General features: G+C 55.3%; 1 protein-coding gene across 4 annotated transcripts in view; it reads left to right on the top strand.

Moving 5' to 3' along the window:
• Positions 1–8,385: 8,385 nt before the first annotated feature.
• Rab27a (RAB27A, member RAS oncogene family) overlaps positions 8,386–12,535 on the top strand; it is a 33,150-nt gene continuing 29,000 nt past the window's right edge. For 2 of the 4 annotated variants that reach the window (XM_005376612.2, XM_005376611.2), the window contains exon 1: positions 8,386–8,488. The gene's annotated coding sequence lies outside the window, so the exon portion shown is untranslated. Of the gene's footprint in view, positions 8,489–11,142; positions 11,246–12,535 lie in introns of those variants that run through there. The other 2 variants (XM_005376613.2, XM_005376614.2) reach the window with 2 other exon arrangements.

Genomic DNA, 12,535 nt, shown 5'->3' on the forward strand with positions numbered 1-12,535 from the left:
GGTGCCGGGAGGGGCGGAGCCTCGGCCGGACGCCTGCGCGGTTCCCCCGCGGAGTGGCCGCTGCTTTCGTCCTGCGGGCGGCCCGGGCGGTGCGCAGGGGGTTCCGGCGCGGGCGTGCTGGGGTCCGCGGTCCAGTGCGGACGGGAGAACGGCAGAGCCCCCGAGTGTGTGGGGTGTCGATCCACGTGCACTTCCTGGGCCTTAGCCGGAAACCAGCCACAGTGCTTTCCATCTTTTGATACTGGGTCTGGCTCAGTGTCCCAGGTTGGCCCCAGGTTTGCAGTCCTCCTGCCTCAGCCTGCAAGTAGCTGAGATTACAGGCGTGTACCACTACGCTCTGGTATAATTTTGATAATGGCAGGTGACTTTGTTTGATGCCGACTTTCTAAATCAAAAGGAACTCGTAAAATATTTTGGTCTCTTTTCTTGTTAAAAGGGGTACGCACCCAGGGGTTTTGCATGGAGCTCAGCCCTTTGTTTTTTGTTCTGAGACAGGCCCTTGCTAAACCCCTAAATTTCTCTGACCGGGCTCTAACCTACCCCAGCCTCCCAGAATGCTGGGATCACAGGCTGTGCCACCGCTCGGCCATATTTTAGCCTCTGAAAATGGATTTTATCATATTGCTCAAAGGTGTGAATAGTACAGAACTAATGAAAAGTGATGATTCTTGGTCTGAGCTGCTCTTACTGACAGGTTTCTCAGGCGGCATCGCTTGCATCTTCTTTTAGTGCTGTTTTGTGGTCTGACTTTTAAAGGCGCCAGGTTTGCCCGTTTGAAACCACCTAGAAGCTTCTGTAATAGGAAAAGGTGGCCGGGCGTGGTGGCGCACTCCTGTAATCCTAGCACTTGGGAGGCTGAGGCAGGAGGATCGTTGCAAGTTCCAGACCAGCCTGGGCTACAAAGTGATCTCGAGGCAGCCTGAACTGCATAGCGAGACCCTGTCTCAAAAAGATAGGTAGATGAATAAATGAATAAAGAAAAAGAAAAGGTGTGGCCTGGCTTGCAGCATGCGCTGGCCTTACTTTCTGTCCTATATCCTTGTGCATTTATATTCTCTTTTTAGTAAGCGAGGCTCCTATTATTACAAAAATGCTATTCGCTTCAGAGCAGAAAAGCCACACGTAACCTGTAAAGAGTCCTCTGCTAAGTCGCTCCTTTGCCCCCATGTGCTTTGTACACAGATCTGAAGAGATTGGCTGGGTGTGGAAAATAACTTTTCCAAGCCACCTTTGTGTTGTGTTTGCTGGGACGATGTTTGCGAGATTGAGTCTTCCACAGCTACTTTTTGCTGGCATCGTGGGAATTGCTGGAGGAATATACATTTACCAACCAATATTTGAACAATATTCCAGAGACCAAAAGGCATCAAAAAAGAAGGTGGAATTAACAGAAGATTCAAAAGAGAAGAGAAGTTAATGCTACATGGAGTTGAATTGTAATAACTGCCTAAAGTTCCATTGGACTTAGCATTAACAATAAGGAACCTCGTAAATACTTACATATGTATTTTAAATATAAATAAACCAGAGATAATAATTGTAGATGATTTTTAAAAGTAGCACTGTTGGTTTTAATGTTTGCCATACTTTTATTTACCATTCTTTGTCTTTTCATCGTGACAGAGTAGCAGTTTTTCAAACTAAACATCATAAGGACAGTGTAAAATGGATTTAATTAGTACCATTAACAGTTTGGTGTGAGCTTTGTATTCTTTTCACATACGTGAAAGTTTTGATTCAAGTATGAAGCACATTTGGCTTTGCTCAGCCGTGGGCTGGCTGGGACTGTGTTCTGCATTTGTTCGCGAACAGCCGACCGGACAGGGGGTCTGAAGAGGAACTGTGCAGCCGAAGCCTCTGCTCAGGTGTGGCAGTGTCACCTCCGTCCGTGTTTTGTTTTGCAGAACCTGTCACATGGTCGAGCCCACGGTGAAGAAAGTAAGGACAGGGCCCTTCCGGGAGGCACAGAGGGGCTGCTGGGTAGGAGCGTACAGCCCTTCCCATCCAAGGAGAGGGCTGCGCTGGCTGCTGCTCATCCTTGGAAAGGATTGCTGGGTTCAGCAGTTGAATTCCAGGTGCCGGGGGTGGATCTTCCACTCCCACCTGTGTTGCAGCTGTTCAAATCAGGGCCAAAGGGAGGACTTGGGTGCAGCTCGGGGGACACATGCCTGTGAGTCCCACTCCCAGCACAAAACTGAACACAGTGAGGCACCAGTGTGCACTCACTAGATGACTGCAATGAAAACAAACAAAAAAAAGAGGGGCTGGGGATTTAGCTCAGCGGCAAAGCGCCTGCCTGGCAAGCGCAAGGTCGTGAGTTCGGTTCTTGGTACCAGAGAAAAACCAAACAAAGAAAAAAAAAAAGAAAAAATAGTGGCATGGCAGTGCGCACCTTTAACCCCAGCACTGGGGAGGCCGAGGCAGGAGGATCCTGAGTCCGAGTCCAGCTTGCGGTACATAGTGAGTTCAGGGCTGGCCTAGACTACACAGTCAGACCGTGTATCAAAAAAGTAAGTGTTTCTGATAGCATGGAAAGTTGGCATTGTCATACCTGCTGCTGGAGATGTAAAATGACACAGCCCCTGAGCAGCTTGATAGTTCTCCAGACAGGTGAACAGTTCCTGTGACTCAGCAGCTCCCCCACGTGTGGCCCTGAGAGGTGAAAAGTTTATTCTTGGTGGCCAGAAGGAGGAGCAACCCCCTTGACCACCAGTGTGAATAGCTAAGTAAATGTGCACCCACACGGAGGGGTGTGACTCGGCCATAAGGACGAGCACCGCCCCCGCCCAGGAGGAGGAGGAGGAGGCGGAGGCAAGCGGGCACTGGTGAGGCGGGAGCGGCTGAGTGGCTGCAGGAAGGAAAGGAACGGAGAACGACTGCGGGTGGGTACGTGTCTCCCTGGAAAGCACAGTGGAACGTGAGGTAATCGGGGTGCAACTCTGTGAGTCACTTCAAAACCCCCACACTGCACTGTTAAGGGTAAGCTCTGTGCGCGAGCTAAACCGCGGTGGAGGTGCTCCCATGTTTTCTGCCCTTACAGCAGCGTCTGGCCCCGTCTAAAATCTGGCGAAGTGCGGATAGTTTGCCGTCTGTGTGTCCCTGGGCCCTGTGAGCACACACACATCCCTGCCAGCGGTCTCCCTGGCGCTGACCCTGGCCCTGGCCCTGGCCGAGAGGCGTGTGAGTGGGTTGTGGTTGCAGAGATCCTCCCACCACAGCCTGAGTCTGAGGGCCCAGCATCATCAGGCATTCTCTAGAGAGGGGCAGGTGGCGGCCCCTGGTGTTTGCTGTGGGTCCTTTCTACCCTCAAGGGCAGGAGGGCAGGTGGGACCGCTGCAGAGAAAGCCAAAGAAAGGTTCTGCTTTCAGGAGCCACTGAGGGAGGTGGCTGGACTCAATCTGGGATTTCCTGAGGAGACTGAACAGGTTTTGTATCAGTCAGTTTCTTCATTGCTGAGACAAAATACCTGAGACTCAAAGGAGGAAAGGTTTACTACACCTCACAGTTTGTAGAGGTTTCAGTCCATAGTTGGCTGGCTCCAAGGCAGAGTGGCACATGGCAGAGGGGCATCATAGCGGAGAAATGGTTCATAGCAGGCAGAAAGCAGCAAAGCCCTCTTTCTGACCCTTATATTCTGTTCAGGGAGGGCCTTCCCATTGTCTACACGCTATGCCAAACCAATCAGTGGACTAATTTAGTACCACACACCCTTGATCCCGGTGTCATACACTCAAGAGTCAATGACCTATGACTGCATGAGGCTTTAGGGGGCCATCTAGAGACAAGCCACAACATTCTGCCCCTGGCCCCCCAAGACTGATGCACATCCACTTATGCAAAAGACATTCCATCCATCTCTAAGAGTTGCCGAGCATTGATGAAAAGTCCAAGTCCAAAGTCTGCTCTGAGGTTTAAGACATTTAGCTGTATAGGGAGTACATTTGTACAGGGAGTCCCTGTACAAATGAAAAGAAAGTTAAACACTGCCAACATCAGTGGCACAAGATAGGCATTTCCATTCCAAAATGTACAGGTAGAAAAATAGAAAGGGATGGGACCAAAGCAAGTCCAAAATCCAGCAGGGCAAACATTAAATTCTGTAGTTCCCCGTGCAGCCTCTGAAGCAAACTGTGGCATGATGGGAATTCCCAAGGGCTTGGGTGGTTCCACCCCTAAAGCACTTCTGGTGGTTGGAGCTCCCATAGCTTCTCTCTTTTGCTGGTTTTGCCCACTCCTTGCAGCTTTCCTTGAATGATCCACATTCCTGGCTCCTCCAACCTTCTGGGGTCTCCACAGCACCTTCAGCTTCATCCAGCTTCGCACACTGACCTCTCAGGGACACACGGCCTGGGCTCCCAGGCCTTCTGAAATCTGGGTGGAAGCCTTCCTGACCCACCACTCCTGCATTCTGCATGCACTTAACACCAGCACCACAAGGATGACGCCAAGGGGCTGCGAGCAGGAGCAGTAGCCAGGCTTCCTTCTCTCTCGGCTATACAGGTTGAGTACCTATAAACTAAATCCCAAGGAAAAAATGCTCTATGCTGCTGCTATTCTAGAACGTGGTACTTTGGGGCTCTCTTCTCAAAGCAAATTCTTTCACCTTTGAAACTCCGAGGCTGCGAAGGATGGAGTCCTGCTGTTTCTTGTGATGTCCTCAGGCCATCTTTTCCATTGTTCTGTTCTGAAATACTAGGCTTTTTCTTGCTGGTCTTTTCAGTGATCAGCTTCTCCTCTGTTCCACTTTGCAGGCTGCAACTTTATCAGAGCTTCCTTTCTGGCCAAATTCAAAATGTTTTAAGTCATCCTGCTGAGTCCTTTGCTCTTGATTCTCCACATAAATCCGGCTGAAAGCCCCCAACAGTAGCCATGCCGCTGCCTCAACATTCAACAGCCTTGGAATTTTTTCTGCTAGATTAATTAGTCCCCACCCACCCCCCATCTCAATCTCCTGCAAAGTCTCTGGGCACGAGCAAAATGCAGACAAACTTTCTGCCGAGCCATAACACACATCGTCTGGAGTCCAACAGCCAGTGCAGTCCTGCTTCCTGGCAGAAACCTCTGGAGCCTGGTCTTAGTTACTCTTGTTGCTGAGACAAAATACCCAGCACCCCCAGTGAAGGGAGGAGAGGCTTATTTAGCTCACAGTTTGTAGAGGTTTCAGTCCATAGTTTGCTGGCAGAGGGCAAGACAGCAAGTGGCAAGCAGCAAGACACCTGTGACCCTCTGTCTGTCCCTTGTGTCGGGTCCAGCCTTCCCGCCCTAGGGCCGGTGTCACTCACCCAGGGCGAGGGACCCTTAATCTGCCTAGAGTGATGCCAGCCCAATCGGTGGACCCGATTTAGTGACCACACACTCTTGACCCCAGCACCACACCCTTGAGAGCCAGCCCCCTCCAAGAGCCCCGCCTGTGACCATTCGAGGCTTTGGGGGATGTCTAGACACAGCCATGGCAGTTTCCATGGCTCTACCTGTTCTGGTTTTGTTGTTTATTTTGCTGTGTGACAGGGTCTTACTTTGTAGTTAATGCTACTTGAAATTCTCTTGCCTCAGGCTCCCAAGTGCTGGGATTCTAGGCAGGTGCCACCATGTGCAGCTGCTTCACGTTTTAGTACTGACTAGTATTGTACAGATGTTGTGGCATTCTGTTACTATTCCCTCACAAGTGGGCCTTTGCGGCCTCCACTGTTCAGTTACTGTCAACATGCTTTGAGTGCTTCCTGTGAGTGTGAGAATATGGTTTTCAGTTCCTGTGGGTCATCTGTCAGGTGATCCTCCTGCCTCAGCCTCCCTAGTGCTGAGATGAGAGCTGTACACTACCTGCCTGGCCTCTGTGGCTATTTTAAGTGAACTAGTTTTCTTAATTTTCTTTTTCACTGTTCATTGCTAATATGCAGAAGACAACTAATTTTGTGTAATGTTATACTCTCCTGTATTTTTACTTATTAGCATTTATAGATTATTAGATTCTTAGCAAGACCCTGTCTCAAAATTTAACAGGGGCGCTGAGATGTGGGGCTCCTGCCTCTTGCTCTCAGGAGACCTCTCCCCAGGTGCCTCCTGGTCCCTGTCCCCGGGAGGCGCTGGGTGCCCTAGCTCCTTTCAGCCCCTGGCTGTGCTGGGGAGTCCCAGACAGTTCCAGGCCTAGCCTCCAGACCTTGGTGAGGGCTGCAGCACCCTCAGTGCTGGCCCAGCTGCCCACCTGGGCGCTCATGGAAACCCTGTGCTCACTCAGCCCTGGCCCGGTCACTCTCTCCTGGCTCTGTGCTTTCCCACCCTAGAGGCGCATCTTCCTGATTCAGCCTCCTAAACACCTTGGGTTTGCCCACACCCTCTTCCTTGTGGCCACTGCATCAGCGCACCCCGCTTGCCCCTCGCTGGACCCCGATGCTGGTGGCCTCTCAGGTCTCTAGGCTTAGATCTGCTGGATGCCAAGCTCCGGGTTTTGTCCCGCCTGTGCCACGCACTGGCAGTCCAATCAGAGTCACATGGCCTGGCTCAGCTCCTCATCTGTGATGTGGGGCCAGAGACACGCACCCGGGTGAGGGCGGCTCTGAGGTGCACACTGGGGACTGCAGGAAGCGACCGACGCACTGGGTGCCGGCTCCGCTCCTCCCCGAAGCCTCCCTCTGCCTCCGGGCCGCACCTGTGCCTGCACCACCATGCGCCCTAACACACACAGAGCTTGTCCTCAGAATCCTAGATCTGGCGTCCTCTTCTGTCTTCTGGCACACTCACTTGTCTTGTTCCTTGTGTTTTTGAGACGAGGGCTTGCTGTGCTGCTCAGGCTGGTCTCACACTCCTGGGCTCAAGCAATCCTCCTGCCTCAGCCTTCCAAGTAACTAAGACTGGGGCACATGCCCCACACTGGGCTCCCAGCTGCACTCTTATCTTCCCCATGAAGGATCTCATCTCTTGCCTACTTACTATTTGGTCTGTCGAGGAGGTCCTGAGGGAGAAATCAGTTTTCCTGCTTCCCTTGCACACTGTGCGCCCAGCCCTGTGCCCGGCTCATGGCACGGGGGAGCGGGCGAGGATGGGTGGCGATGAGCGGCCAGGGCACTGGAGTCCGTCCCTGTCCTGCCCAGCGAGCTCCTGGCCAGGCCTGCCAGGTATGGCACCAGCCTCAGCAGTCACCGTGTGGCTGTCACCGTGTAGCTGTCCCTACATGGCTTGGTGAGTTCCTGTGCTTTCATCTTTGTCCTCACGTAGAAGAGGGAGCCTGAGCCTGGCGTGGTAGCATACACCTGTAATTCCACTATTCTGGGAGGCTGAAGCACTGGTTGCTGGCTCTGCTCCTCCCCGAAGCCTCCCTCTGTGAATTACAAGTTCACGTCCAACCTGGGCAGTTAAGACTCTGTTTTAAAATAAAAAATTTAGAAAGGTCCGGGGCTGCACCTCAGTGTGAAGACTGTCCAATGCCTGGGACAAACCAGAACACAAAGAAAGTGTGAGCCTGGCCTGGCCCTGCAGGCTCCCTCCCTCCTGTGGACGCACCACCCTCCCTGGGGCCTTTTCCTTTCCTGCTCCCATCAGACACCGCGTGGGCCGTTTGTAAGGTCAGGAGCCCAACAAGCCTCCTTTTCTGACGAACTCCTGACGAGCTCCTGTGGCATCTCACTGCAGCAGCACAGAGCCAGACTGCGGCGCCCCCGCTCGGCAGGCCCACAGCGTTCCCCTCGCCCCCCTTCCCAGCTCGCTGCTCCCCGGGGCAGCGCTGTGCAGATGGCACAGGCGGCGTGAGGCCTGGCGCCGCTGCCTGCAGGTTCAGGGTGGCTCCTGCAATGCTTGTGCTCAACACAGGCCCGCATCGCAGGCAGCCCCTTCAGACCCAGCTGGTGACTTCCTGTGGGCCATCGCAGGTGGCTTTGCAGACGGACACGGCTGAGCCGCGAAGCGCACGGAGTAGCCCGTGTCGGAAGGGTGGCGTGCGGGGCATTGGGAGGTGGACAGGTGCAGGTGGTGGTGGTGCTGCTGCTGCAGTGCACTTGCTCCCGGAGGAGCGCAGGGCCAAGGGGCTCAGGGCCACTGTCAGAGCCCAGTGCCCTGCACTCCGCCCGCCTCTGAGCCCTGTCTCCCTCTCCCCCGTTTCTCCTGGGAGCCCAGCGCTGTCCTCCCTCCGGGCTGTGAGCAGCTGCCACGTCATTTCTTCCGTCCCTCTGAGCCACATTCAGTTTTCCTGTGTGTCCCTTGTGTCCCTTGCCAAGGCCCTTGACTGGCCCTGGCTCAGCAGGGGACCCCAGCGCCAGCCCCTCTGCTTTACCAAGCAGCTGCAGTGACGCCTGCAGTCGCCGCTACCCCGGTCACGGGTCCGGAAGGGGCTGCAGATGCGGGCTGGCGCCCAGGCGACAGCCCAGGGTCCCTCCACCCCCTCCATGGGGCGGGGCCGGGTGACGAGGTGACACAGAGGTCCCGCCTGCCCTCTTGGGGACGGGAAGTGCTGAGGCGGCGCTGGGGGACCCAAGGCCCAGCAGGGACACAGGATCAGGTGAGAGGAGCCCCTGTGATCATGATGGGGAGCAGTCCGCGGGGGGGGGCATCCTGCACCCTGTGGGAGGGGCCTGGGCCTCCCGGCGGGCTCTGTGATTGGTGCCTGCTTCCTGCCCTATGGGGGCCTCCCTGCAGACTCCCTTCCCGAGTGGGCTGGACAGTGACAGGTCCCTTCCCTGGCCGGGGCCTCGGCTCTGCCGCGGGGGCTAAGCTGCAACGGTGGTCCGAGGTGGGTGAGGGTGGAGGCCTGGGCTCAGCCGCTCTGTGTGGCCCTGTGGCTCTGGGCCCTGTGTCACAGTGTCCTCACCTGTGAACCCTGAGTCATGGTGCCCCACCTCTGGACCCAGGCCACGGCCCAGTCCCTACCTTGGTGGTCCTCACGCCCAAGCTGACGGGTCAGGTGTGGGTCACTGCAAGCCTAGTTGTCCCTAGGAACTTTTGTACCGACTTCTTACAAACTTGCTTTTGGAATCAGCCTGGGCAGCGGGCAGTGAGAGATCAAGGCAGTGAGTGGGCTGGGCATGAGACGCCAGCTTGTGTCTACCTTTGTTTCAATTCCCCTTCCTCCCTCTTTCCCTCACTCCCTCCCTTCCTTCCCTCCATGGTCTGCCTTAAGTTTTAGTTTTGATAAAATAGAATTGATTGATTTATTTTGTTGCTTCTGCTCGAGGTCAAACCTAAGAAGCCACTTGTCAAATCCGAGGTCCCGGAGATCAACTCCTCCTCCAGCACCCGAGGGTCTTCAGGTCTCAGCTCCATGCCATCCTTTGGCCCATTTCAGTGGTGTCCGTGGGGGCTGCATCCCTCTGCACCTGGACACCAGGTGTTCCCTGTACTCCCGGGAAGGGTCTTGGCCTGGTGCTGAGAACCACGGACCGTAACCTGGGCCTCGCTCTGGACCCTGCCCTCCCTGGGGCCTCTGTCCACCTTGCAACTGGTCTCACTTTGCTGACTGCCGTAGCCGTGTGCTGAGTTTTGAAGTCAGGGTGTGTGTCCCCAGCCTCGTGCTTTCTCGAAGCTGCCTTTGGCAGTTCTGGGTCCCGAGTTTCCACGTCAGCTTTAAGGTCAGTGCCTCCATTGCAGTTGCCTTGGTTTTAGAAGCGATGTCGGGGTCTCTGGGAACCAGAATGCTGGGTTTTCTTCCTGAAGCCTGTCCTCCCCTTGCCATCATCAGCCCAGAGCCACCTGCCCTCCCCTCTTTCTCTCACACCTGTCACCGCCTGCAGCCAGCATCTCGGCCCCGCCTTGGGCGTAACCTAAGCTTCTCCACCTTCTCCGGGCTCCAGGCCCTCGCTGGCCCATCCTTGGCGCAGCCAGGTGCCTGCACCCTCCGCAGGTGTGGCTTTGCCTCCAGGAACCCTTGGTCGCCATGCTGGCCGTGCTCCGGCCAAGTTCACTGTCCCCGCCAGGTAGGCCTTTCCTGGGGTGCAGGGATCATCTTTCCCTCTGCTCCTCAGTGGGTTTCCAGGCCTCTCTGACCAGCAGCTCAGGCAGTGCCCTCGCCCCTTCCTGAGTCTCCTCCCCGCTCGCTTGCCCTGGAGCTCACAGCAGGCAGGACCCTGTCTCCCTGGGCTGTGCAGGCTTCCTGGGCCTGGGCCCTGTCTTGCTCCTGAGGTGCCCCCAGCTCTGGTGCGCCTCTGACACGGGAGAAGCCCGCACTCACGCACAGTGGACGCAGAGCTCAGCCTGCTGTACCTTCCTGCTCTCCCGGAGGAGACACAGCCTGTCAGAGGTGACCCGCATCTTCCTGTTCCCCCCATCACAGCTTTGCCCTCTTCGGAAAGAGAGGTCAAGCCAGTAGAGGGATGGGGCTTCCGTCTCTCCCAAGACGCAGCTGGGAAGGCCGGCAGGGTGCAAGCACTTTGTGTTTTGGCCCCTTGTGCTGGTCTTGGGAGAGAATGAAGTGGTTTGGAAATTTGAGAAAATGGAATTAAAAAAATTTTTTTTGCAGTACTGCGATTGAGTTTAGAGCCTTTGCATGGAGCTATGTCTCTAGCCTTCATCTCTTTATTATTATTTTCTAAAATGTTGAGACAGGGTCTTGCTAAGTTGCCAGGCTGGGCTTACACTTGCTGCTCTGCCCCCGCCTCCCGGAGGACGGGTATTGCGCCCGCTGGAATTAGCTTCTTGCTAAATATTTGCGCTATCAGGCGTTCATCTTTCTGCGGCTTCTAACCGAAGTGCCAGCTCGGCGTTTAATTAGGTAACCATGCGATACCGCAACCTTTTCTGTGTACGCTGCCTGCTCGCTGTGTCTAGCTTGCAACAGCCCAGAAGCAGAACAAACTTCAGCTGGTTTTTGAGTCTTATTGAACGAGATGTCTCAGACGAAAACGCAGTGTTCAGGACACTGTTGCCCGACTCGCGGCGAACGGACGCATGCGGCTTCAGCAAGGGCTTCCCGCCTCGGCGGCTGCGAGGGTCTCGCTGGGGCGGTGCTGGTCGGCAGGGAGGGTGCTCAGCAGCGCTGGGCCGTGTGCCTCTGTGCTGCCCTGGCCCTGCCTGTCTCTGGGGAGCGGGGTCCACACACAGGCTGCGCTGAGGCACCACACAGCTCGGGGCAGGTTGAGGCGGGGGAGCCGGGGCGTTCCTACTGCACCGCTTCCTCTGCTGTCCCTGTGCCGCCGCCCCTGTGCCCGTGTCTGCGCCGCCCCGGCAGGAAGTGGAGTGCGGCCTCGCTTCCTCAGCTGGCTCTGCCTACGTGCGCTCCGGGCTGGCCTGGGGACGGAGGTCTGGGCCGACTTCTCGTCTGCAGGTGAGGGGCGTGGGTGCGGGGCGCAGTCTGCCAGCAGCATGCAGGAGGGCACCGGCCTGTGCTGTGTCACTGGGGTCTGGTGACACCCAAGCCTCACTTCCTGCAGGGAGGTTTGGAGACAAGATCGCTTCACTCCTTTCCGACCTCCTCCTGCGCGTCCTGGGCCCGGCCAGCCGGCGCTGGCAGGCACGAGGTCGGCGTGGATTCTGCCTTCTCCCTTCCTTCCTCCCTCTCCCTCTTCTTCCCTCCTCTTCCTCTCTCCTTCCATGTTCCCACTTAACATCTCTTTTTAAATTTCTTTGAGCCAAGGACTCCCTAAGCTGCCCAAGCTGGCCTTGCACTTGTGATCCTCATGGCTCAGCCTCCTGAGTAGCTGGGATTACAGATGTGCAGTGCCACACCCAGCAATAATGTCTTAATTTCAAGAAATCGCTTTGAGGAGGGAGGGGGTAAAAAAGGAATTGAGGAGTGTTACGTGCGTGTGCCTACCCCCGCGATGCATGCTATCATAACATACAGCAACGTGTACCAAGAAACGTTATGGACCCGTGTAAAGCATCACTTTGAGATGTGGTTGACGCGAGAAGCTGCGCAGGTTCCACAGCGGGACTCAGTGAGTGTGGAGGTGAGTCCTCCCTGCCACACACGCACCCGCCGCCCCCAGGGTCGCCTCTGCTGTCACCTTTGCTTTTACATGGGACCTGCGGCACGGAGCACAGTCTGGGCTCCGCTGCTGTGTCAGCGTGGTCCCCACACGCCGTGGGTGCTGCAGGCGAGCTTCGGCGCCTGCTCTGGGAGGCTCTCCCCGTCCACGTCCTGTCCAGCTCCCATCCCCTCCCCATCTTCCTTGAGTAAAGTCTGGGTCCACCTTGCCCCCTGTGAGTGGCGTGGGGGTGGTTTCTTTCCTGTGCACATGGACGTCCTTTAGGGAGAAGCTGTCTTTTCCTGTTGTGTGTTCTTGGCCACTCACTGAAGGGTAGTTGACGGGGTGTGTGCCGATTTTGGTTCTGCCTGAGTCTCTCGGTTTTGACCCATGAGTCTCAGACATTTTCGTGTCAGTATCATACTGCCTCGATTGCTATAGCTTCTGATATAATTTGAAATCAAGAAGTATGATGCCTTTAACTTTGGGCTTCTTGCTCAACATGGCTATTTGGAATCTGTTATGGAACCATATGAACTTTAGGATCTTTTTCTGTGAAAAATAGTATTGGAATTTTGATGGAGATCACCTTGAGTAGGGTGGATATTTCGACAATATTAATTCTTCCAGTCCATGAATGTGGGAGA

This window comes from Chinchilla lanigera, unplaced genomic scaffold (assembly GCF_000276665.1).
Source record: "Chinchilla lanigera isolate Chin_1 unplaced genomic scaffold, ChiLan1.0 scaffold00008, whole genome shotgun sequence".
Lineage (NCBI taxonomy): Eukaryota > Metazoa > Chordata > Mammalia > Rodentia > Chinchillidae > Chinchilla > Chinchilla lanigera.